This window comes from Leucopleurus acutus (genome assembly GCF_964270905.1).
Source record: "Leucopleurus acutus genome assembly, chromosome: 4".
Classification (NCBI taxonomy): domain Eukaryota; kingdom Metazoa; phylum Chordata; class Mammalia; order Artiodactyla; family Delphinidae; genus Leucopleurus; species Leucopleurus acutus.
In genome coordinates this window covers 85873245-85879244 of record NC_139146.1, presented here as the reverse complement: position 1 = coordinate 85879244, position 6000 = coordinate 85873245, and positions in this window count along the sequence as shown.

Here is a 6000-nt window from a genome sequence, read left to right as displayed (position 1 = left end):
TTATCATTTCTTATTACAGATTCCCATTTCGCAACTGTCCCATTAAACCTATTCTTCAAAGTCATGACAAACTTAAATTCTTGTTTCTCTAAATTTTCTCGCAGTCCATCACTCTCAAACCCATGACTCTTCTAAATTTGTGCAGCCTAGAGCCCATGTTTTATTATTTCAACCACTCTATTGACAGCCCCTCAATGATTTCACCATCTTCTAATTCCCCCACACCCATCCTAATCTCCAAACACATAGCAATCTATTTACCTTATTTGCTTTTATATGCGATCTCCTGAGCACAGCTAAAGCCTTGTGTCATGTAGTTACAGCTGGGTCCTTAACACACTGTAGAATCCTTTAATGCATCTTTTATGGTGCTATGTCAAACTTTTATTATGTTCTTTGAATGTATCCCACCATGCCCTTATATTCCTTAGCAAATGACATTTCCTACTACTAACTAGAAAAAAAAAATGACAGCAACTACTCCTTTAATTTCTTTCCTTCCTGATTGAATAGTAGAAGAAACTTGTTCATCCTCAGCTTAGAAGGTAAGGATAAGTACAAATATAAATCTATTAGGAAGAAAAGAAAAGCTAATCTCTTACATTGTGTTCTTTATCCACTCTGTTTTCATCCACACAGGTATTTGAACTTTTCATTAATTTTGAACTTTTCCCATATTTTCCAAACTTCCACTCTAATACAGTCTTCCACATATTCTGCAAACATTATTAGATCTCTCCTTTAATATATCCTACTCTGTCTTTCTTATTCCCTTCTTGGTCAAATCTTTAAAGAATAGTTTACAACAATGTTTCACAGTCTCAATTTATTCACTCACTGACCCATTGCTTGCAGACGTTTGCTCTACTAGTCCATTGAAAGTATTCTAGCCAAGATTACTAATGATTTTCTAACTGCCAGATTCAATACACGCAGAGTGTCAGATGAACTAGAAGCAAGAAAGCTAGAGATAGTGGGCTCTATTAAAATATTTTGCCTGTGAAAGGTAATAAGGGCTTCAACTAAGACACAGTAAGAATGAAAAGACCATAAGACAGTTGAGTGACCAGGACTGTGAGACTGATTAGATACGAGGAAGAAGAAAATGGAGTTATACCTGCTAACTCTATATTATTCCCTGAGCAACTGGAGAGAGGGTATATAGGAGAAAGAGCAGGTTTAAGGAGGGTAAAAGTTCAGTTTGGGGTTTGCTAAATTTGAGATGCCTGTGGAATATCCAGGTACATATGTCCATTATATCATTGTAAATAAAAACCTTGAGCTCAGGAAAGAGTTCGTCTAGAGATATATACCTAAAAGTCATTGTCATCTGGGTGGTAGTTAAATTCATGAGTATGGATACAATAGCTCAGATAAAGTATATAAAATAAGAAGCAGCTAAGTAACAGAACTCAGGTATACATGCTTTTAAAGGGCTAACAGTAAGAGATAAGAAAGATCAGAAAGACAGAAAAGCATAAAAAATTGGTCTCACGGGGGTCCAGGGATCAGAAAAAAAGGGGATGGTTAGTGACACATGACATCAAGAGGTCAAGTAAGATAAGTGCTGGAAAGTGTCTATCAAATTCAACAATTGCTTATTGGTAAAGTTTGGAAAGGTGCACTGGTGGAAAAACCATTTAGAAGTAAGCTGAGTAAAAGATTTTTAGTTTGCTATAGTCTCGTTTATGTTTGCTTTTATTGCCCTTGCCTGAGGAGACATATCCAAAACAATATTGCTAAGATCAATGTCAAAGAGGTTACCGCCTATGTTTTCTTCTAGGAGTTTTATGGTTTCAGGTCTTACATTTAAGTCTTTAACCCATTTTGAGTTTATTTTTGTATATAGTGTAAGAAAATGGTTCAGCTTCATTCTTTTGCATGTAGCTGTCCAGTTTCCACAGAACCATTTATTAAAGAGACTGTCTTTTCCCCATTGCATACTATTCTTGCCACATGAAAAGATGCTCAACATCACTAATCATTAGAGAAATGCAAATCAAAACCGTAATGAGCTATCACCTCACACCTGTCATAACGGCAATTATGAAAAAGACAAGAAACAAGTGATGGAGAGAATGTGAAGACAAGGAAACCCTTGTGCACTGTTGGTGGGAATGTAAATTGGTGCAGCCATTTTGGAAAACAGTATGGAGGTTCCTCAAAAACTTAAAAATAGAACTACCATATGACATGGAAGCAACATAAGTGTCCATCAATAAGTGAATAGATAAAGAAGATGTGGTGTACACACACACACACACACACACACACACACACACACACACACACTGGAATATTATTCAGCCATAAAAAAGAATGAAATCTTGCCATTTGCAGCAATATGGATGGACCTGAAGGGTATTGTGCTAAGTGTAATAAGCCAGACAGAACAACAATTACCATATGATTTCACTTATATGTGGAATCTGAAAAACAAAACAAAACAGAAGCAGACTTATAGGAACAGAGAACAATCTGGTGGTTACCAGAGGGGAGGGGGTGGGGGAACAGATGAAATAGGTGAAGGAGATTAAGAGATACAAAATTCCAACTATAAAATAAATAAGGTTGTAACGTACACATAGGAAATGTAGTCAATAATATTGTAACAACTTTGTACGGTGCCAGATGGTACCTGGACTTACAGTAGTGATCATTTCATAATGTATAAAAAATCAAATCACTATGTTATACACCTGAAACATATAATACTGTATGTTAATCATAATTTAATTTTAAAATAAAAAAAGAAGTAAGTGGAGAATGGAATGAGAAACTGGAAACTTCAGTATAGACTACTACTTCAAGTCACTTAGCTATGAGAGAAAGATAATTAGGGCAATAGAGGAGGTCTTAAAATCCAGAAAGTTTGTCATTTTTCACGCAGGCAAGACCAAAAACAAACAAACAAAAAAATGTATATGCCTGGAGAGAAATGACAGTGGAGGAAATGAAGACATATTAGGAAAAAACAAATACACAAAGCAATTATTGATAGAACAAGGTCCTTGATTCAAAGAACAGATGGGGGGATTAACCTTGGAAAGAACCAAATACATCCATTTGTCTGAAAAGGAGAGTAAATACAGATGTAGGCTGATGTAGTTGAGCTGGGAAATCAAAAGGGCCTTCCGAGTGTATAAACAATCCCCTGCTGAATCACATGGACTCCACAAGATCCCAATATTGGTGGGTTTTTGGCTAGTGAGTTGCAATAATACAGACTATAAAAATTTTTCAGTAAAATCTGTCTACCTGTTTTCTTTCTAGTCTTTGTACCAACGCTAATCCCTTCTCTATTTATGGCTTCCTCACCTTGAGTGACGCACAACAGCATGATAATCGTTGATAGATTCCTTGACGTATGCTGATGACTGTTGATTTGTCCCTATTTCTCTTTCATGTGAAAGTGAGGTAGAAGACAGTTCTCACATATACACATACAATAGTAAAATTATCCTCAGACACATGGGCTATATTTCATTATTAGGCTTAAATACACTATGTCAATAACACCATATTACATGTCTCCAATCTCTTAAAATTCCTCAACAATACAAATTATCAAACAGAATAAATAATATGAAAATGTTGCTTCTACTTTACTTTCCTTTTGCCCATATAGAAAAATTCTAGATGATGGCATATATATCTATAAAATTCACTGTTATGCCTCATGCCAACTTGCCAAATAAGCAGATCAGTTGGCTTTTATCTGGAATACGATTTCATCAGGGTGCTTTCCGAGACTGCAGTCCACCACTATCTCTATAGCAGTTTTCCCTTCTCTTTTCATCACTGACATTCCTACAGCTACCAATAATAGCCTTCATTATGATATAATTTTTTTCAAAGACCCAAAGAATAATTGCATTAATAATAGTAGCTAATATTCATAGACCACTTACTATGTGCCAGGCACACTTTACATGTATTATTACATTGAACTCTCACCATAGTCCTGTGAGGATTGTCCCCTTGTAAACTTAATTTTATAAATAAGGAAACTGAGGTAAGGAGAAGTCAAGATCAGAGAGTTTATAATTAGCTGAGCTGGGATTCAAAATCGGACAACTGAATTCCAGAGCCCACACTTATAACAACTATGCTATGTTATGTAATATAGTTGTAACTAAGTATCTGCCTAGCATAGTATTCTAAAATGAAATATTTGTCATAAAATTTTGGGATGAGTTAATAGAGTGTGTTTATTATTTGATTGGTTTTAAAATATTTTGATATACCTTGAGTTATAAATATAGCAGAATTAATATTTCTATATTTTTATTGTCTAGAAATCAAGAATAAACAAAAAACTGTATGCATTTTGGCCAGAATTCTTTGGTTGCAAGTGACAGAAACTCAATTAATAGTAGCTTAAGTGAAAAGAAGAAATATATTGACTCATTTAATTAAAAATATAAGGATCTACAAATGGCAGAGTTGAGGCTAGATCCAGGAGCTCAAACAATGTCTTGATCTCTAGCCACATCTTAACTTTCCTCTCCTCTGTCTTCATTCATGGCCAGATACTACCCACTAAGGTGGTAAAGACAGGCCTATTGGCTCTAGACTTAGATTTTCCTTAGTGGTAGGCTAACAGTCCCTCAAAAACAGAGCCCTCCTACCCATTGCCTTGAGTAAAGAAAAAAGTCCTGAGATGCCTATGATTGGCCCAGGGAACCACTCATGGTGGAGGAGGTGGGGCCTTTTACTGATAGCTTCTCAGGTCAGGGAAGGACTTTTCCAGAAAAAGCATGCTGGTAGACCAAAAAAAAAAAAGTTGTTCATTATCCAGTGGAAAATGTACTATCTTCTGAAGCAATATAATGTTATTCAAAATCTTATTACTTCACAACAGAGATTCTATGTTTTCGTGTGTTTATTGTCTTAATCAGATTTTCCATAAAACAATGTCACACTATGCATATCTTGATATCTTGGAAAAAAGCAAGATGGACTAATACTTTAAGGCATAGTACTCCTCTTTATCTAATTTCCTTGTGTATAGCAGGTATATAAAATTCCTGTGGGGGGAAAAAGTACAAAACACTCAATATTTATGTTTAGAAAATAATTTGACATGAAAACAGCTACATTGTTAGCACATTTAAGAAGTATGCCAGTTCCAAATAAGGATGGTTTAAGTGAACTAATCTGCATGATAGTATACTATGTGATCATAGACTCTCTTTCCCTCTCTACAAGAGAGACAAAACAACAGGTAATGTCAATGATAATGGTGCCTCCCCATCTGGCACCAGTGTCTTAACTACTGAGTCTCTTCAGATTCAGGCATTTCTTCTATAAATAGTATCTGGCAAGAGTTCATGATGAGAACTTCGAAATAATAGTGAAAACTCAATACACTGAATATAAATAAATTATTACCAAGTTTATTAAATAGGTAAGTTCAATATTACACAGATAACACTACAAGTAAGTACTGTTTGTTGAAGTGCACTTTTTCTTTCTGGCCATATCTACACCATATTACTCCATCCTTCAAGACACTGTGCATAGGTAAAGCCCAGACTTCTTAGTATATAATATAGATTTTCCTGATCTGATGGCTGCTTCATCTTTTCCACTCCTGTTCTCAGATTCCCTTTCCAGCCACATTGAATATCCTAACATTGTATTTGAGCATGTTGTTCCAGCTTCTGAGAATGCCCTCCCCATCCATCTACTTCATCCCCCAATCACCTTTTTGCCTTTGTCATAAGTTCTCTTTCTCTTTCTTTCTCCTTTCCTTCCTTCCTTCATTTCTTTTTCTTCCTTTCTTTTTTCTTTCTCTTTCTCTTTTCTTCCTTTCTTTCTTTCTTTTGTTATCTTCCTTTACTTCCTTTTTCTTACTTTGATGGACTAATACATATTGGAAGAAGTTTCAACCAAGCTGAATCTTGGAAAGAGAAAGGGAAAGAAATAGAACAGAAAGATACAATGAAGCTTTTATGTGTCAGTTTTTCTTTCCCTAAATGTAAAAGGCAAGGGCAA